At 37.9% G+C, this 22,180-nt stretch overlaps 1 long non-coding RNA gene across 1 annotated transcript; it reads left to right on the top strand.

Moving 5' to 3' along the window:
* The first annotated feature begins 5,662 nt into the window (after positions 1–5,662).
* Positions 5,663–6,698, top strand: LOC131250780 (uncharacterized). The gene is made up of 3 exons (XR_009173451.1): positions 5,663–5,791; positions 6,292–6,454; positions 6,624–6,698. It is a non-coding gene; the product is annotated as an uncharacterized LOC131250780 (long non-coding RNA).
* Positions 6,699–22,180: the final 15,482 nt, after the last annotated feature.

The following is a 22,180-nucleotide window of genomic DNA, read 5'->3' as shown; positions in this document are numbered from 1 at the left end:
AGGTTTAGGAGTGACTTTTGAGTTTCACTGCATTTGAGAGTTAGGATTTCTCCTTTTTCTATAAACTTCAAAAACATTTGAGTTGGATTTCAAAAGCTTTGTAAGTAGGTCAACTATTTTTTCAGCTAAGTGAGATCCATTATTCTTTTGATATTTGTAGTTGATGGTTTTATTATTTTTAGAAACTTTAAAGGGTTTTGAGTTTTTGAAATCATTATAGTTAAAATCTCTTAAAGTCTTACCTTTAGAGTTAGCAGATTCTCATCTTACAAAAATAGGAATAGAAACTTTGGATTTTGATGAGTTACCTTTAATATATCCCAGACCTGACTTGTCACCACATTTTCTAGATGAGGTTAACAATTTTTCAAGCTTTTGGTCACCATGGGTATATTTCCAAGTATTCTTTAAACTCAAAAGGGAAGAAACATCAAGTTTTAGTTTCTCATTTTCTGTTTTGAATTTTTTTAATTCAGAAGATTTAAAACTTAAATCTAATTTTATTTTTTCAAAAAAATCTAAAAAATGAGATTTTTTTTAAACTGTATTTTCAAGTTCTTCATTTAATTTAGCATATTTTTGTTTTTGAAATTTCAAATTGACGACAATTTTACAACTCTCTCTATATAGAGCATTGTAGGCAACTTGAAGATCATTTTCATTTTTAGGGTCACTCTTAAGATCACAGTCAGATAGATTATAGCTATCTGAGGAAGTGACTCTGGCCAAGGTCATAAGAGCTTTTACATCATTTCTACTTGTATACTCTTCTTCTAATTCATCAGACTTAGAAGAGCTTTCAGAGTCGGATGATTCATCCCAAGTAGTAATCATGCCCTTTCTTTTTAACCTATCCTTTTTAGGACATTTATTTGCTAAATGCCCATATTCGTGATAGTTGAAACATTGATTGTCCTTAATTTTAGATTTCCAAGAATTAGATTTTTTTTTTTTTTTTCATTTGTTGATTTTTGAAAATCTGATCTATTCTTGTTTTTGAAAATTTTATAAAACTTTTTTAGCTAACATTGTCATATCTTTTTTTTTCTTCAGAATCAGAATTAGAATTAGTTTCTTTTGAAATAAATTTAGAAGATTTAAGAGCAATAGAATTAGCTTTAGGAGCCTTAAAATTCAACTCATATGTTTGTAAAGAGCTAATTAGCTCCTCAACCCTCATAAGATCAATATCTCTCAATTCCTGAATGGCAGTAACTTTAGAATTGAATCTCTCAGGAAGAGATCGCAGTATTTTTACATAGACCTTACTTTCAGGGATTCCATCTCCTATACCCCACATGGAATTTACTATGTCATTTAGTTTCGTATAGAAGTCCATGAAAGTTTCATTTTCCTTCATACAGATTTTCTCAAATCTGATAGTGAGGATTTGATCTTTTGATTTCTTGACTATAGAAGTTCCTTCATATGTCATTTCAAGGATATTCCATGCTTGCTTGCATGAAATAATTCTTTTGAATTCATTAGGCGATAGAGCACAAGTTATGGCATTTAAGGCCTTAGCATTAGCATTGCTTTCACTTTTCTGAGCTGCAGTCCATAAATAGAATACAGTTTCTTTTATAGATTTAGTTCCATCACTGCCTAATACATCAGTTATAAGAGGTTTTCATTTGATCATAGTGGCTTGCCGTACACTTTCATCTATGGATTTCAAAAAAATTCTCATTATGGCCTTTCAATATGAATATTTGGAGCCATCAAAAGGTGGTGGCTTGGTAATAGATAAACTATCAAAATTTGACATAATTAAAGCTCTAGATCTTTAACTGAAGAAATTAATCCAAAAATGAGCAACTTAGGTCTGATACCATTTGAAAAGGTGAGCTTAACAGTCCTAGAGGGGGGGTGAATAGGACTATGCCAAATAAAAAATTAAAGCACAAAAATAATAAACAAATCTGCAATCTCAATCGCACTAGTATTGAAAATTTGATTCAAACTAGTTCGTAGGACAACCTACACCTAAAACAAAGTTTAGGTAAGACAACCTTATTTCACGAACCTTTGTAAGAATCAAGATCTCAAACTAAGCCAAAGAACGTAAACCTATCTATTACAAACATTCACCACTTTTGCATAAATGAAATTATAAACATTCTCCACAAATGTAAAAAGGAAACATTCGCCACAAACACCAAGAATTATAGTGGCTCGGTGCGTACAACAACTGTTCTCAAACAGCCACACCTACTCTACTCCCAAGATTACTAACCTCGTAATCTCAGCTTTCATTATGAACAAGGTTTTCACAAGGTCACCTTAAAACCTAATACAGTTGTGATTTTATCGGGCTATCACAAACAAAGAAACCCTTCTCTAAGATTTTCAGGCTATCTCAAACAACACTTCTAATGAGATTTTTTGGCTATCTCATAAAAAAAACTAAGTACAGAAAGTAAATTGATACTTATCTTCACCGAAGAAGATGTTATATCCGTAGGTCGCTTTTCTTGAATGACGAATGTTCGATGTTCAGTCCAATAGAAAAAGTTTAGGGTTCTATTTGATTTTAATTAGATTTAAACTTAAAGGCTACTTGCATTAATTCCCTCAAATCTCAATAATAGTAAATACTTTTTTATCAAAATCAGAATGATAGAGTTTTGAGATAAAGGAATTAATGAAAAAGCTATAAAATAAATTTATAAATACCGCTTGATAGCTTGACAATAAATGAGGTTTCTCTCTCTCTCTCTCTCTCTTGAATAAGGGCTTTAATAGGCTTAAGTTGTATTTTCGAATTGAGAAAGAACCTCTATTTATAATTAGAAAGTTTGTTCCTTCGACTGGTCTAAGGCAGTTTTTGACTGGTCGAAGCATCGGATTCAATTCCAACAAATTTTCAAATTTGAGTGGGATAAGATCTAACAGATCTTCGACTGGTTGAAGAGCCTGCTCGATTAGTCGAGGGTGACCTTCGACTTGTCGAACAGTCTGTTCGACTAGTCGAGCAAGAAGAATCCGACTTGATTTTTGTTGCTGGACTTCGAGTTAAGGAACCTTCGACTGGTCGAGGACTTCACCCGACTGGTCAAAGACGCAACAAAATTTCTGTTACACTTTGGCTATTTCATTTAAATTTTTTGAGACAATTTATATCTACCTGCGTAGGTAAGACTAACTTCTTTTCTCCTTTACTTAAATTGAAACAAGGGACTGAATTTGTGTGAGAGGAGCACCAATTGGATTTTAACAGAATTAAAGAATATTTAATGAAGATGCCCGACTGGTTTCCTAAAGAAAATAATAGTAGAATCGAAAATTCTAATTCTATTCATTCTATAGAATTACAGTAGCATCCGGTCTATAGACTAGTAACGGTAGCTTTTCTAAGAAAATGGTTGATGCCCCCTGTACAGAATCGACCGCTTAAGCTATATATCACAACCTCAGTAGGGTTGATTGGAGCTCCCGGCATAAGATTATGACATGCAAAAAGAAAGAGAAATATATTATTTGAGTCAGATGTTGCTTGATGCAGAGAAAAGATATTCAACCATTGAAAAGTTATGCTTATCGGTGTACTTCGTGAAAGTGCCCTGGTTTGTCAATTACCATGAGTGTTGAGTCAGCAAGACGAGTGACCTTCATAGAAAGATCATTCAAGCATCTGCCTCAACAAGATTGTGCCTGAACTCATAAAAGGTAAACTTAGCCTCACATCCCATGTCCCAAAACACTAGGTATATAAAACCCTTAAAAATGGATAGAACAACTTACGGTTTAAGGTGAGAAAATTATTTTACAAAATCAAGAAAATCTCTAAGTTTTCTGCCTTCATCGATTTATCAATAAGTTGTTTGGTGAAATCAAACTCTGTTATCGATGTCCTCAAAACTCACTCGATATTATCGAAATGAGGACTTCAGATGTTCAGCAACCACAATGAATCCTGGACTGAATTATCGATGAATCGATGGCATGTTCGATATCATCAAATTTTGAATATCGAGTTCATGAGACAGCTCGATAAAATCGACATCTGGTCAATTGTGTCCAGAAATCAGTTAAGGAAAATCATGTGATTTTTGATATCTCGAAGAGAGCCTCGATATCATCAAAATTCAAACCTCGATGATATCGATTGACCTTCGATGATATCGAATTATGACACAAATCTGACTAGCAAGCTTTTAGGTAAATTCACTTAAGTATCGAGGAGCTCTCGAGGATATCGATATTCAAATATCGATCATATCGAGACCATGTTGATGTCATTGAAGTAGGACACAAGTTGTTCAGCAAGCTTGTAGGAAAATTCCTTGAAAATATCGATGAATCGAAATCGGTATAGATATCATCGACATTCAAATTTATATGATATCGAGGGATGCCTGATCATATAAAATGCATGTTAAGTTTCAAAGGAAAGTCTGCTCTCATGTTTTAAGTGTCGAAGAATCGAACCTTGCATCGATGAAATCAGAGTTAGAAATCTGATGACATCGAAGATTGTTCGATATCCTCAACTAGTTGGCAAAACGGTTCAAAAGCATTTGACAGATTGAGTTCATGTCATCAAGCGACCATTCGATGGTATCAAAAGTATATGCTCGATGATATTGAAGCATGCTTGATGATATCGAACTCTGTCAAAAATATGACTGTTTTATTTCCATTGGAACTTTTTGCCTATTTAAAGAGAGCTTGCCTTTAGTTGTTTGTAGTGAAAATAGATAGAGCTTTTGAGTGTTTAATGCAGATTATATACCCTAAGCCTTTTTCTCTCGTGGGAGTTCATCCTCCAATCCACCCTCATCATTGATATTCAATAGAGTGGATTGGGGAATGAACTTCCGCATTTAAGGATCCTTCCGCTACCACCTTAATGACACACTAATAAAAAAAATGACCAAAGGCCACAGACTATTCTAGTTTTTGGCTACGGCTATAAACCGTTACTCAGTTGCTACGGCTTAAAAACGTAGCTAAAGCTGTCCAAACCGTAGCTAAAAGCTTACTCCGCCAGACGTACATACAACCTTGGATACCTCATAAGGGACTCTACGAGGCCCAATAAATTGTGTGTAATCCATCTAATACGTCTATCCAATTTTTAAGAGTATTTTAGGACATGAACCCAAAAAAGGAAGTAGATCGAAAGCTCAAGTGGACCACACGGTAGGAAAGAGTGGAGATTAATCCATTGATCGATGGTGTGGTTTAATTAGACCTTTGATTTGGCTAGATGTTGGCTTCATCCCCTATAAAAAAATTACAAAATTAATGGATGGAGTGGATATATCAATTGCATCAAGATGGAACCCACGAAGCCTTGACAAGGTCGTCCGTCCAGATCCCGTCAAATGTGAACCGTGGAGGGTCGTTACGGATTGTGCAGTGGCTACAGTCATATTGGCTTTTAGCTACGGTTAAAAACCATAGCAGGACCGTAGCAGGCAAAAATGTAAAAAAACCACGCTGCCTTTTTCTTTTCCCCCCCTCACGAAACATTCATTTCCTCCACTCAACCCTATTCCCTCTCATGTCCGTCCCTTTCTCTCTCTCTCTCTCTCTCTCTCTCTCTCCCTCTTTCTCTCTCCATCTTATTCTTCTCATCTTCGGCAGCGGAACCGCCATCATCATAAGACAGGGCAGTGCCCATCTCCATCAGATCAGAGAAGACGAAGTTTAGAAGGGTATTGGCAATAGGGGCTGATTGCAACGGAGATGGAAAGAGGCAAGGTTGAAGAAGATCACCAAGTCAAAGCGGATGAAGCTCCTTAAGGTCATGCCAAATGAGATCTTCGCAAAGAAGAAGAATTAGGTCAGATTGAATTACAAGAAATTTGTTTTGATTTATTTCTTTTCTTGATGGTTTTATTGCGAGATTGATGGATTTGGGAATTAGTTTTTTGATCTTACAAGTTGTTGTTATCAGTATGGAATTTATGGAGTTGGAAAATAGTGTTTTTTTAAAAATTTATTATTATTTACTTTACAAACACCCTTTTCAGATTTTTGGTGCATGGACCATCATTTTAGGTCACCGAACAATGGCTCCACTAGTAAAAACTAAAAAGCCTATTGTGTAATACCTCCTATATTTCATGCACACAAATTGTTTGATGAAATGGCTCAACAAGGAGTTTTTGTGTATTGTGTTTTACTTGCACCCAACTAAAAAGCCCATTGTGTAATACCTCTTTTATTTATGCAAATTAAAAACCTATATATGCCATATATATTATGTTTGAGCATTGTCAACTAGCCCCTTTTTTGTTAGTGGATTGCTTTCTATGGTTGGCTGATTTATTTGGCAAATAGAACATTTAAACACCACGATTTCATCAAGGAACACAAGCGAGACTCAAACAAATGAGATGGAGAAGGGGCCTAGCAGCACATGTGCTATCCTCGTACAGTTATAGGAAAACGAGCAAAGAGCAACTAGTGGTTGAACTAAAAATCAGGCTAGCCTGCTTATCATGTGAGCAACAAGCTTATATTGAATGTCAATCAATAGTTATTTTCTTTGCAAACTTTTCATTTTTGTGCTACAAATGTGGTGCAACCAATGTAAGTGGAGTGTTTGCCATCCAGGTTGCAACTTAACAAACTTTGAATGTCTACAAATCTATGGTTATCTCCATTTACAGAGGGGATGCGAGAAGGAGAAAGATGACGATTGGCACAAGCTTGCACACATTTCATACATTCAGATTGGATGGCCACCCGATTGTAAGTACCACTTCTTACTCAACCTTATCTTTGCTTTATAATATATGATTTTACCAAATACTGCCTTTAGTAACTGTTAAGTACTGTTTAGTGCTTTTGGGTTCAACATGGCGTTCTACTACCGGGGGTTATTAAGTGGAAGTCTAGAATAATCTTTAACATGGCATTCTACTACCGGGGGTTGCAGGTAGCGACCAACTACTACCGGCCTAATCCGGAAAACTCATATATGAAAAATTAGTTTGAAGCTTTTGATGTAAATTATTTCCTTTTTTCCTTCTTTTTTATTTTTATTTTTTTCCCCTACTTTTTCATTGTTGTTCAAATTCACCACTCAAATTTCTTCTCTTGTAGAAAACTACTTAGTGTTTTATTTCTACATACGATCATTTTTTCAATGTGTAGGTGTATATCAATCATGAACATTTCAATATGTAGGTGTATATATTTCAATATGAGGCTAGTAACTGCTGTTTGGCTTGACCCATAGTTTAGAAAAACCTGGTCTAGATATTGATTGAAGAGTCCGGATCCTTTGCTGCAGGGAAGCAGGGAATTCCTGCTCCCTACATTTTCGTTAGGCCATGTCAGTGCTGATGCCACCAGCACTATTGCAATGATGTCATCAGTGATGACATGGGTCATTGAAAATGCAGGGAATGAGAAATCTCTGTTTCCCAGCAGTAGAGGATCCGGATTCATTGATTGAATTGAGGTAATTAGTTCAAGAAAGTTGATATGAGCAACTTCCAGCACTTGCCTTACTATGCATATTGAAGGGATTACTCACTGAATTAAGAGTGTGCTACTTTCAATTTAAAGTTGAAGCTTGAAAAGAATGAAGCAATAATTTGATGGTTAGTTCGTAATGAATGATAAGGTAATTACAATTTTGTCATATTCCTTCTACGTATCTAGCAATTGCAATACACCCTGATCCATAGCTCAAGTGGTAGACTGAGTGAAGATACCTCGTTTTAACACTGAGGTCTTGGTATCGATTCCCTAGTGGGGGTGGCTAACAGTGAAGTGTGAACTGACAGTGGGTGCATTAACAAGCTAACAAAAAAAAACTAGCTATTGCAATCCCTGTCAATGGTGCATTCAAAGACTGCTAACTAAGAATTTATTGCTCCAATTGGATATAGTTTAATTGTTCAAGATATATAGGACTGACATTAGGGCTTGTAGGTTAGGCATGATACAAGCTGATACACAAGGACCTTTGAAGTGGGTAGGGAGGGATTATAAATCTCTTTCTCTTTGTGTGTGTCTGTCTCTCCTTTTGTTTTTCAACTGTTGAGTTCTTTTCCTTTTGTGGTCTGAAAGATCTTGTTTGTTACTTTTGGTTGAACTTGTGTAGCTTACTTGTCCTATCAAGCAAGTTGGTTAAAAAAATACTAGTAAATTTATGCTTTTAGAAGTCAATTATTTTATGTTCTTTTAGTTTTACGAAATTTCTAGTTGCAGCCATGGTGTCACTGAAGTTGCAAAAGCGCTTGGCCTCTAGTGTTCTTAAGTGTGGCAAGGGCAAGGTCTGGCTTGACCCAAATGAAGTCGGCGAGATCTCAATGGCAAATTCCAATGTCTCCTTTTCTTTTTATTTACTTATTTAATTTTGGTGGATATTTTAGATTGACAGGTGAATGGTTAACCTTGCTTGACAAATCAAGAAACTTAGGTTGACGAACTTCTCTTTGATTCCAAGTTTATTGTCAATTCTCAGACAGTTGGCTTAGTAGCTAGTAGATTAAAATTTTTATGGCTCATATTACACTGTTGGCATTGATCTTTTAATGCATTGTGCTTTGGCTTCTTAAAAGTTGAAGGTTGAGTACTATTCTTTTCAGAGATTCTCAAAATATTCATCATAGTTTTTCATCATTATCTTGAAATCCAGGAAATGACACTGATGGACTAGAATAGTAACAAAAGTAAATTGGTGTTGCTAGGAGAACTGATTAATTGGATGGGGATTGGGTAGTATGAGAAATAGATGGTAGTACTTATAAGAAGAAAGCAAGGAAGGGATGGATTAGGCATCTTTACATCATAGAGAGAGAGCGAGAGATGCTATAAGGTGTTGTTTGGCCATCTATTTTTCTTCAAAATTTGAACATAACCCTATGTATCCTACTTTTATCTTTAGGAGAAGAGGTAGTTTAGAGGGTAAATATCTAAATATGGCTTTCTTGGTCCCGCAGGTTTGAGGGGCTTCCTGAGGAATGATTAGTGGAGTATCTTTCCAGGCATTTGTAGTACGTGGATGGCAAAGAACAGAGGAAAAATCTATATTTTTCAGGTCTTTAAGTTAACCATTTTGTCTCCATCTATTTATTTGCCTATGTGAGAACTATACTCATTTACAAAAAATGGTGGCAGTCCAATTTAGCAATTTAAGGAAGTGTACTTGCTTGCGGCATTATAATAAAATTCAATTTGATAGGCCCAAGATGCAGGCAAAGCATTGATGTTCCCACCACAAACAGAGGTGGGCAATGGTGATTAGATCTTCCTGCACAAAAATAGGTTGTTTCGCTCCTTAATGGGGAACAAAAGGGGCACAATAGGGTAATACGAATTTCTAGACATCCATTTGTTTTGAAAATAGGACCACCTGAGGTGTGAAACAGCTTCACTTTCAGGTTGAAACTCTCCATCTGATTGATGGGCATTCCCAACTTAAGTTTTGTAATGCCGGTGCAATGGAATGGTCATGTTTTACAATGAAGCAGTCTTGATCTATTGCAACTCCAACATGCATGTGGATAGCCCATGGTACAAAAATCACCCCAATCAGAGAATCCTAGCTATTTGATTAAACATGTTTTCTCTATTAATGTGGACTTCAACTCATTTTTATTTCGTTGTCCATTTGTGGTCTGCACATTAGACAAGATTGCTTGTTCATTGTGGTTTTTGTACCATGGGTGATCCTTGGTAGTGCTCGCAGATGGACTGTCTTGATTTGTTGAACCTTCAGTCAAGACCTGTTCATCATGCAAGTTGGCATGATGGCATTGGAATCTTTTGGTGTATAACTATTATATTTGAGCATTTAAAAACTTGAACTTGGATGTGGATGCATCTATCTACAGGTGGAAACTTCATTTCTGAAAATGCATATGAAGATGTCATTAGTCAGATGAAGGATTTATTTGTTGAAGCTGGTGGGAAGGGCACTTCCAAGAAAGAACTTAATAGTCAACGCAACCTTTTCTATGATATCCTAGAATAATTGAGGTTAGTACTCTTATGAAGTGATTTTGAATGTTTGACAGTTATATTGTAAGTGTTTTTTTTCCCCCTTTCGCATCGATAAATGCTAATTGATGCTCTCTTCATGAAAGTGGATGAAACTGTTGGTCCTGAAGGTATTGAAAAGGCAACTGTTCCTTTTGATGGAGGTGAACTTAAGTCTAGATGGCATTTGAATGTTCGAGGAAAAAGTACTACATTGTCATCTATTACTGGTGAGACTTTAGGATGCATCACATCATATCCTTCTCAATTTTAAGAAACTAGCTATTGTTTTTATTGCTTCCTTCCTAATGGAAGGTCTTAATTACATGATGAACTTCTATTGTTTTACAAATGTAGATAACTATTTGATTTGATTTGTTGCAGAAAAGGATTGGGATGACATTAAGTTTGGGATTGAAAATAAAGTAGACTTTTATGTTGTTTCCTTTGTCAAAGATGCAAAAGCGGTCCACGAATTGAAGAATTATCTCCGAAGTAAATACTCAATACAAATATCTATTTTTGATAGTTGTACAATTAAATTCTGAATGGTATTTTTAGTTTGGTTGAACATTTTATGTTCTGTCAATGTCCTTTGCTATGGTTTTTACAGGCTGTGTGGTGCAGATATACATGTAACTGTTAAAATTGAAAGTGCAGACTCTATACCAAATCTGCATTCTATCATTTCTGCATCTGATGGGATAATCAACTTAATCATTCCATTGCCAATCTTAAAAAATGCTGCTAAGTTCAACTTGTTGATTTATCCTTGGACATCTCTTAGACTTGAAATGTTTTGACAGTGCTGTTTAGTTCAGCACATTGATTTAACTTCTTAGCAGTTGAACCTCTTTATCATATTTTTTAATTCTCAACTACTGCTGCTTGCATCTAACATGTGTCATGTCCTATTCTGCTTCCTTTTAAAGAGTCAACTTCAGCTCTCTTTATTGGCCAATACCCAAGTGTTGGCAAAATTTTCTTTATTTTCTTTGATAGCCAAGAGTCAACTTTCTTGAAATATACATAGATTACACCCTTATAGACATATATGTGGATCGAAATTCTTTACCTATCCAAAGATTGTGCATTCGATGGTACATTAATATCTGTTCGAGTCAATGTGTGCTGCATGTAGATTTTCTGAGTATGGAGCGTCATACGCACCCTGAGTATCATATATCTCCTCACAAGTGAAATAGAGAAATGATCCACTGCTATCAAAGCAGAATAACTTATATTACTCTTAGTTGCATTAGGTCACTTTGATAGCACAATTCATCGATCTAAGCTGTTCATTTGATCAATCACAAATTCAATGAGCTACTATGCAAAAATCACAATTGCGAACCTTGCTGGGAACAAAACTCTAGTTCTACCTATGCCTGCATTTAACATCATCAATGGAGGATCACAATTTTGCGAACCTTTCTGGGAACAGAACTCGGTATGCATCTTCTTCTTCTTTTCTTTTTCTTTTTCTTTTTCTTTTCTTCTTTTTTAATTTTTTTAATCCCGAAATGGTTTCACTATCAACCTGAATTTTGCATCAACCTGAAATTTGGTTGGGTTGGGTTGCGTTGCATATAGAGGAAGTGTAAAGATAGGGTTACGTTCCACACAACAGTGGTAGCAGATTTTCTATATATTAAATACCATTGAAAATCCTTTTGCAGATTTTCTAAGGAACAATGGAACAATGGAAGTTGTTGTTCCAAACTGACAGTTGTTGTTTAAATATATCTTAATGTTGTTGTTGTATAGAACAATGGTAGCAGATTTTTAACAGTTGGTGAAGGGTTTTGTAGATTTTCAGAGAGGAGATTTGAATTCAGCTTTGTTCTTTTGCTCTTTTTTCTTGAATTTGAGGTTAGGAGTTTGGAATTTCAGGTCCTTGGGGAGAGCGATGGATTTCGATGTGATCGTTAGTCTTTCTTCATGAACTAGAAGTGGGTATTTGGAATTATTATTTTCTTTTTTTCCAACAGAGATTTGAATTTTAGATGTGTTGCTCTTTCCATGTGAATCTGATTTTCTTCTAACATCTATCTTACTACAGATGGGGTGTTAAGAAGCCTCAAATCATGGAAAATTCAATAACGATCTTGTCGAATGCAGGTCTTGGGATGGCCATGTTCCAAGTGGGTCCATTGCATTTTCAGCTCAATCTTCAAAACACACACAAACACATTTTCAACCTCTTACGTATAATATAATAACATGCAATTTCTTCCATTTTTTATGATGGTATTGATTTTCAGCCATGTGCAGTAAACTTTCAGATCAAAGCGAAGCTGAGAATAGGGTGTTAGTTGATGACAAATTGATAACCAGTAGAGGCACATCCATAGAGTTTTCGCTTGCAATTGTTAAGAAGCTATTTGGCTGCGAGAGGACATTGGATCTTGCTGCTAATGAGAACTTTAAATAGACATATAACTATTATGTTGGCATTATACTTTTGTGAATGAAAATGAATGATTATATATGATTAAATGAATGAATGATTGTGTTTGATTAAATGAATGAATGATTTTGTTTGATTGAATGAATGAATGATTTAGCCATGAAGTATTTATCTATTTTAGCTTATATGAGTTATATTTTAGCTTATATGAGTTATCAGGGTGTACTATAATGGTGAGAGCTGCCATCATTTTCTAAATTTCTTTTATTAAAATTGGCATTAGCTGCGGATATTAACAGTAGCCTTTTAGCTGAAAACTGTAGCTCTTACTAATTTTAGCCTTTTGCTACGGTTCTCATTCTACTTTTAGCTACAGATATAATCCGTACCTGTATATAATTTAGGGCTACGACAAATATTGCTACAGATTTAATCCGTACCTATTGTTTCTATAGCTATGGCTACCAACCGTAGCCTGTTACCTGAAAATCGTAGCTATTGCTGCTTTAAGCCTATTGCTACGGTTCTCGCTCTACTTTTAGCTATAGATATAATCCATAACTGAAAATACCTTAGCGCTACAGAAGCAATGGTTATGGATTTAATCCGTATCTATTGTTTATATGGCTACGGATAAAATTTATAGCCATAGATTTTAGACTTATGGCTACGACACCAATGGCTACGGTCATGCTACGGACTTTAACCGTAGCCATATGCCTTTAGCCACAGTTTTTATCCAGAGCTTGCCCAATTTTCTGGTAGTGAAAAATCATTGAGCTGGGATACCTTGAATGCATAGATGATTGGAATCACTTTGTTTATAGAATAGGCAAACATTTAATAGAGTAGGATTCCAATATAACCTTGACCCAACCCTTCGCTATACATTGGAGCATCATTTGTGTTGTGGTTCAAGGGAGCTGAAGATTCTTCATCATCAAAGGAGAAGATCTTCATCAACGTGCTAAATGGGGCTTATCTACTTATCTGTAAGTTATTAGAGTCCAGAGACCCTACTGATCATTCTTATGCGTAGGATTAGGTCATAGGTGATTCTCACCCCTTTCAAGTCCTCATAGGAGGCCTCTGGCGGGAGAGTATGTGGGGGTGCTGTGTGTTGACACTTGCTCTGTGGAGAGTATAAACTTGGGTCCTTTATATAGGTCCTTGACCTGTGTGGTCTAAAACCTAGGTGCTGTGTGTTGACCTTTGCTCTTATGTAGGGTATAAACTGTTAGGTTCCTTGTGTGGATCCTTGGCTTATGTGGCTTAAAATCTGGGTGCTGTGTGTTGACCCTTACTCCTGTGTGGGGCATAAACTTGTGTCTCGTGGAGACATGTTAGGTACCTTGTGTAGGTTGTACTGGTTTGAGGTAAACCTGATTTGAAACCTTCGTTAGTGAGATCCAGTACACTCAAGGGTTGAGTGCATCCACCGGAAGTGGAGTAGACACGTAGTTGAACCACTATAAAAATGATTGTGTTTGGGATTGCTATTTACTTTTATTGCTTGTGTGATTTCTTTGAATGTTTCTCATGATGCATGTTTACATTATTACCTATAACTAATTGGAATCACATCTCACGCATAGTCACATCCATCATGAACTATGTTATACATCTTATTTATATTTTGAATAGTCTTATGGTTGGATCCTCTATTTAATTTGGAAGCCAATAAAGTTACGTTAAAGAAATCCTGCTATTTGCATAGTAGTTCGGGATAGGGTTGATAGGTTTTTAAATCATCATAAAAGTTTAAAAAGTCCTATTTACCCCCCTCTAGGACATCTTGGCATATTCCCACTTCGACTAAAGTGGTCATTACTGCAATTTCACTTTGCGGCCGCTAAACTTAGACATTATTTGTTGGTCGAGAGAGTAAATGTAATAGTTATGACTGATTTAGTGAAGTATATGTTAAATCGGTTGATTCTTAGCGACCGAATTGATAAGTGGGTGTTGGCTTTGTCTAAGTTTAATTTGTATTACGTACCACTGAAAGTAGTAAAAGGCTGGGCTATAGTAGATTTTCTGGCCGATCACTCTTCAGACCATAAAAAACATATTCTTTTAGATGTACTAGATCTATACTATGTACAACTCATACCGTGGAAATTAATTTTCGAGGGGTCAAGGACACATGAGATGTCCGGGGCCGGGAACATATTGATCACTCCTAATGGGAATCGGTAGGAATTTGCATTCCAGTTGGAATTGGAATGTAGTAACAATCATGCTGAATATGAAGTAATGATAATCGGCCTTGAATTATTGTTGGAATTGCGAGAAAAAATGTGAGGATTATCGGAGATTCACAGCTGGTGATAAATCAGATGGTAGGATCATTCAAGTGCACCAGTCCATCTTTATTACCACACAAACAATTTGAGGAGGTGGAATTGATGCACATCACCAAGGAGCGTAATGCAGACGCCAACAAAATGGCATAATTAGCTGCAGGTCTGGAAGCCTGGAAAGGATTGGTCGGTCGGTCAGTCGATTATAGTCCAAAAAAGGGCTTTACCTTTATATTTTAGAGGGAAGGCATAATGGAAATATGCTTAACAGAGGTGGAAGGGGACGATTGGAGAGCTCCTCTTGTGGGCTATTTACAAAATCCACGTACCAAGATCGATAGGAGTATACAGAGGTCGGCCATAAATTATATAATGGTTGATAACAAATTGTACCAAAAAGGGCTTGATGGAGTTTTACTCCAATGCTTGTCTACGAAAGAAGCTATGTTGGTTATGGAAGGAATTCATGAAGGGATTTGTGGGGCCCACAAGGAAGGAAGGAAAATGAAGATGATGTTTTGATGCTATGGGTATTTCTGGCTAGAAATGATGGCCGATTGCATCTAATACGTGAAAGGCTATGAAGCTTGCCCAAGAAATGGGCTAGTCCAACATGTGACTGCGACCGAATTACATCCCATTATAAAGCCATGGCCATTCCAAGGATGGGCGATTGACCTAATCGGGCAGATCTACCCACCTTCGACCCGGTTGGACACTTCATCATAATACCGATTGATTACTTTACTAAATGGGTCAAGGCAAAACCCATGAGAAATGTCGGTCATGAAGAGATCATCAGCTTCATTGAAACCAATATCATCCACCATTTTGGAGTGTTAGAATCCATTACCATGGACTGAGGTGCTGCCTTCTCAACCAAAGAAATGCATGTCATGGTCGACTGATATAGCATAAAGATCCTGCATTCGACTCCATATTATGCTCAGGCCAAGGCCAGCAATAAGGTGATCAAAAATATTTTGAGAAAGATGATATGAGGCAATTCATGAGAATGACATCTCAAATTATCTAAGGCGTTGTGGGCCTATAAAGTATTACCTCGCACAAGCACAGGGGTCAGTCCGTTTACATTAACTTATGGGCACGAGCGATATTTCCTTCAGAAATCATTGTCCTGTCATTACGAGTTGCGCATTAATCCCATCTGACTCCTCCAAAGTTCACAGAAGCAATGATGGCCGAGCTCAAGGAATTGGATGAGGCTCGTATCAGGGCTTTGAATTCGATTATGGCCAATAAAGCAGCCGTGGCGCGAGCATGTAACAAAAGGGTTAAAGGAAAGTCCTTCGAAGAAGGGGATACAGTTTGGAAGATGGTTTTGCCCATTGGCCAGAAAGATCGAGCGTTAGGCAAGTGGTCACCCACTTGGGATCGGCCACATGTCATTAAGTAAGTTATTAAGGAAGGAGCCTATGTTCTAAAGGACTTGAATGGTAATATCACAAAGGCTCCTATAAATGGCCGTTTTTTGAAACAACGTTTTCCTTCACTATGGGAAGTTATCAAGAATCAAGCTAAACCAACTTAGTAAAATAAATAGAGGTTTCATTCAAATAAAGTCCTAGATAAGGGTCCATTAGTTACAATAGATTTGCATTCCAATAAATCCCTGAGGTAGATGCTATTAGTTATAGGATAATTGCAGACGAAGTGGAACATAAAGGAGAAGAGGGGTGGAAGAAAAGTCTTTTGTAGAACTACAAGTGGGCCTACTTGAGTTCTTCAAATCTCTCTGTGGCTGCAGCTTTCGCCTCCCACGCCGCATGTCGTCTCTCTATCCATGAGGCGTATTGACCCACGAATGTTGCAAAGGAGCATTCAACATATGTGAGACGTGGTTGAGAGCTTCGCGCTCCTGCTCAGCCGATCTCTTCTCGGCTTCACTGGATTCAATGCAGCCTCGATAGAATGTTATTTGGGACTCGATGAATGCGGTCAATTCCTCACTCTTGGGCTAACTCTGGCCTGGGTAAAGTTGATGGATCTGAGCTAAGTCGGCCGCCAAATTGTTACATGCGAGCTTCATCGTCCACAATATCTCCTTGTTGAAATTGAGTTTGTAGGTCCAACGTAATTCCTTCTGCCAAGCCGTCTCCTGACTAGCTGGAAAAGCTCTACGTTCAGCACTAATGGATGCCAGGTGTGATAAAAAAGCAACATAACGATCGAGCTCTATATCAGTTGTTGCGTATTCCTCCCCAAGTCGTTAGTTCCGAAAGAATTTCTAGAATCTCCCGACGAGGCTGACAACCTGTAGGAAGCTCAACAATGTCTTGGAGGAAAGGAGAAAGGTCATGCAAGGGAGAGCATGAGGAGTCTATCCCTTTTGAACATATTTCCTCCATGATTTTGATTGGAAAAGAAAGGGGATCCATTGGAGACTTAAGTGGTGGCAACAAAGGGCCTAGTTCAAGCTGGTTCGTGGTGCAGTTTGAAACCCAAGTATTATTTTTATAGACGAGATGCAGCAATTAATGTGCGTAAAGAGCGATGTGACAGTTAAGTTCTCAAGATTGAATAAGCCATTCCCAGGATCATTGGGATGCAACGGAGTAAACACATTTTCCACGAGAAATGAGGCACCTCCATCGCAGCCTGGATATGACAGGTATGGCCAAAACGACTAAAGTATCAGACGTGCATACTGTAATGCACAAACCGAGCTAGGTGTTAAAATGCTACTTAATTCATGACTGATCTAAAAGTACCCTCAGCCGTTCAAATTTTATTCATCATTGAAATTTATTCATCACCTTACTAGTCATTGACTACATGGCTATAAAAAAATGAAAATAAAAAGTCTAAGAGCGGTCGATTGAACGGATGAGGATATTAGTTACATGATGATGTGGATGAAGAAGAGGGGCACGATGGAAATTATAAGTGGGGTGACTTAAGGTCTTCAAAGCATTTGACGGCCTTAACTTTCGCTCCTCGGTCCACGTAGCCTACTGAATCATGAGCTTGGCCGAATTGCACTTGATATAGGCGAGACATTGGTCAATGGCCACTTGCTCCAAGTCAGTTGCTCTCTTTCTAGCCTTGCTAGTCTCAGTGCGGTCTCGATAGAATGCCATCTAGGACTCAATGAATGTTACCAGCTCAGGATATTCAGGTTGATCATGGCTTAAGTAAAGCAGATGGATCTGAGCCAAATCTGCATTCAGGTGGTTGAGCGCACGTCTGAGTGAGCGTAACATCTTTTTGTTAAACTCGTGCTCACGAGTCTAGTGCAACCTATTCTTCTAAACTACTTTAGAGTGGGCTAGTAGAGCCCTGCACTTGGCATTAAGGGTCGACAGGTGATTTAAGGTAGTAGTACATCATTCAATCTCTCTGCCCGCCTCAAAATATTCATCTTCGAGTCGTTAGAGTTCGAAGATAATGTTCAGAATCTCCTAAAGATGTCGTTAATTCTCAGGAAGGTATTCAATATCCCTAAGGAAAGGGAAGGGATTGCCTATGAAGGGAGAATGTGAAAAGGATTTTATACCCTCCTCAAAAATCTCCTCTATTATCTTGACAAATAGAGGAAAGAAGTCCATGGATGTTGAAGTTTCTACAACAGGAATTCTGGTCTAATTTGGTTCATGGGATATTTTGAAGCCTAAGTACCATTTTTATATATTAGAATGCAATAATTGTTACGTGTGGAGTGTGGAGAGACAGTTGGGCATCCGAGGTTGAACAAACCGTTCCTAAGATCTCGAGAATGCGGCGAAATAAATGAAGATTTTTTCAGGAGCAAGATGTTGTATGCATGACTAAGGTAAGGCGTTAGTAGGAAAATGGCTAAGTACTAGATGTACATGCTGAAACGTAAGGGTTAACTACTAAGATTGCCATCCAAACCAGATAATACAACTGAAACAAAGGTACCTTTGACCGTTCAAATTTTATTTAATTTTGAAATTTATTTATTGCCTTGCTGGCCATCGACCACATGGCTACGAAGGAAACACAGAAATAAAAGCCTAAGAATGGTTAATTGAACTAAATCTTCATCTGCTCGAACTCTTCAAGAAGAGCTTGCATATTTGTTTCGGTCTTTTCCTTAGAAGGAGCCCCAGCTAGTCCCTTCTTCTATAACGTGTGGTTAGAGGTGAAGTAGCTAGTCGACATGAGTCTCAGTCAAAGGAACTTCACGTTTGGCCTCCTTCCGAGCGTTATAACTTGCCCTCGTCTATGTTTAGTATAGGAGGATCTGTTTGTCCAAGAATGAAAAATTCACTAGGTTGGCCATCTCTGTCGCATAAAAAGCACTGCCTCGCTCTTTTAATTATTCTTTAGTCCAATCTTATAGGATGTCAATATACAGAGCATGGTGCGTTAAACTGATGTGCTTGGGCACATTGCAATCGTTCATACCGGGCCAATTCATGCTTGCTGCTCATTTTGGCCAAGTCTTCTTTCACCACATCTTGTTGTTGCAAGTAGCACGAATTTACATGGTGAGAATAATTCAGGTCGTAGTAACGTGTCCCCATGGTAGTTAGATATCTCAGCTTTAGGAGTAGCTCTTCAAGCCGATCGTTTAGTTCGGCCGAGGGGTTAGCACCTATCGCAAAGGAAGCATCAGTGACGAACCTACTGATATCAGATAGCAAGCTAGAGAAGGCATAATCTTTTAAACCAAATTCGAGAATTTCTTTCAGATAGGATTCAACACCTACAATGAGAGGTGGTGGACTGGAAGTCATTGAAAAAGATTATGATCGTGTGGAATGAAAATGAAGTAAGGGACAACGTGCCGCTTAAATCCATTGAACAAAATTCACTGAACTTAAGCTAGTCGAAGCATATCTCGGGCTAGCCGAAGTTCTAACTTCTTTGCATATAAATTGAGTTCTTCTCTCATTCCGAATTACATAAGTTAATTATCAGAATTCTTCTGTAAGAGAGAAAGAAGCTCAAGTTATTAGCAAGCTATTGGTTGGTATTTATAATATATTTAAATAGTTTTTTCAAATCCCTTTAGTCTCAGATCTTTTAAGATTAATCTAAAAGAGTAAACTATACTCTTCCTTGAGATCTAAGAGAATTGAATTAAGTAGCTTTTGGGTTTAACAAAATTAAAACCTATAGAACCCTAGACCCTTTCTATCTGATTGAACACGACATCATTTATATTCAAGAAAGAGGTCCTTCTACTAAAAGCTTCTACTACATCTTCTACAGTTGAAGATAAGTATACCTTCTAAAACTCTATTTAGGTTTTTCTGAGATCTCCTGTGAAAATCTCAATTAAGATTTTGTCTGAGATAGTATCACGACCTAAACTCGGAAAATGTGTTCACAAAATTCCCAATCACCAAATCTGGTACTGATAGCCTCCGTAGTACCCCATTATCGGCTCTCAGCATCCATACTCCAGATTCCGATCCTGGGATCGTAGAAGGAGTATTTTTTAACGTACATTTATCTCGTAAGAAGCATAACTACAAGTATACCCAAATCATAAAGGCAACATCATCATCACATATCCACTAATATAAACGGTTGAATACAATCCTGAAAGGGAAATACATATATCAAAAATCGAAGCTCCAGAAGATGGCTGCACGCTCTAAGCTCAACGCTACTGTGACCTAACGCCACCTACACACATCTATCATGCATAAGCTTATAGAAAGCTTAGAGGGTAGTATAAGTGTGTGCACAAGGTAAGTGCCAAGTCTGAAATATCAAAGCAATGCGGAAACATGTTGGTAAGTCCATAAATACTATCAGCCTTATCCAGGCTATGCAATGCAAAAACTTAATAAGCCAAATATCATATACTGAGGAAGCAATGTAGATCAACTATGCAATGTAGAGACATAGTGAGCCAAATATCATATACTGAGGATATAATGCAATATGCAAATCTTGACGAGTCCATGAATATCGTCAACCTCATCTAGGCCATATAAATATAAAAAGATAGTAACTCAAAATGTCATATACCGTGGATGTAATGTAATATGCAGTGGGAATGAAATGACCAAGCTGGAGTGTGAAGTCGGGATGAAGTACGTAGTATTGCAAGCTATGAGGTCCATCACAAGGGACTTCTATCCAAACCAGTCCCATACTTAAATTTGGATAGATAAACTCAATGTGGTAAACTCCTTGTCGTGCACCCTAACTGAAATCCTGGACATTGTGAAGGTACACATAACAATTAGTTTCGCACCACCAGCCTGAATGGATAGTGAATGAATAAATGAATGAGTAAAATGCTGAGAATGCAACTCCTGCTCAATAAGTCCACATATCAGTACTGTACATATCTGGGATCATCACCGAGGTCTAATACACTCTACACAGATCGCTGCCCACTAGACGCGCAACCATGCAAGTGGAAGATACCTCACTATCCGCCTGGCCAGTAGTCAGCCAATATCTACCCAGCACGTCGATAGCGGACCCATTTACGAGCTGGTCAAACTCAGCCTAGCTATGCCCCCTACCCTCGGGGTGGTAAGGCCACACCCCTTCCAACCGACCATAACAAAGTGGGACACGCGACCTACTAGTATTCGACACTCGAGCGCTCATGTATCCACTTGATATAGATGTTAGAGTCTCTCCTAGCCATGGAGGTTTAGGGACTTTCACCCATGAACATCTATAGCACCCCATATCGAAAAAAATTTTTAGCGTCCCATCTGGCCATCCACGATATGCCTGTGGAGGCTACGACCCTGATATCGCTAAGGCATATTGTAGTCGTATCACAAAATGTGAGATGCATGAGTCATACCATCCAGTCATGCATCAAACTTGCGCATATCGCGCGCTTATGTGGGGTAACTCCGTCTATTAGCGAGTCTCATAATAATCCGCCCAATGGCATGTGATATGATCAATCACTGCTCATATCAAGCATACATATGATGCGCATGGGCATGGATCATGGAGCTATACTAAGCATGTTATATGATGATGATATACTCTCCTCATATCAAGGATGGGCCTAAATGGCCTACTCATATCAATAATGGGCCTAACGAGGCCTAAGGGAAGGTCACAATGTGGACATTTAACTATCATTGCCCATCAACGTAGACATTTAACCAACATTGCTCCTAAGGAGTGGCCCTCATAGGGCTAAACATATAGTGGCGCCCATGGCCTCACATAAGGGCCTCACATACTACATAATGGGCCTCACATAAGAGCCCCAATATACATCACAATGGGTCATATTACATGGGCCTTACACATCACAATGGGCCACATCTCCTGGGCCTAATACACATCACAATAGGCCGCATCACATGGACCTGATATACATCACGTGAGCCACATCACATGGGCCTAATACACATCACAATGAGCCTGAAATACGGGCCCCACATACATCACAATGGGCCAAATCTTAGGGCCTCATATACATCGCAATGGGCCACAACAAGGGGCCCCTTATACATCAAGTGGGTCGCATCACATGGGCCGCAGCAATGGGCCCCTTATACATCAAGTGGGCCACATCACATGGGCCTCATATACA

This window comes from Magnolia sinica, chromosome 1 (genome assembly GCF_029962835.1).
Source record: "Magnolia sinica isolate HGM2019 chromosome 1, MsV1, whole genome shotgun sequence".
Classification (NCBI taxonomy): domain Eukaryota; kingdom Viridiplantae; phylum Streptophyta; class Magnoliopsida; order Magnoliales; family Magnoliaceae; genus Magnolia; species Magnolia sinica.
The sequence above is the reverse complement of the archived record's forward strand: the minus strand, read 5'-3'. Positions and strand labels throughout refer to the sequence as shown.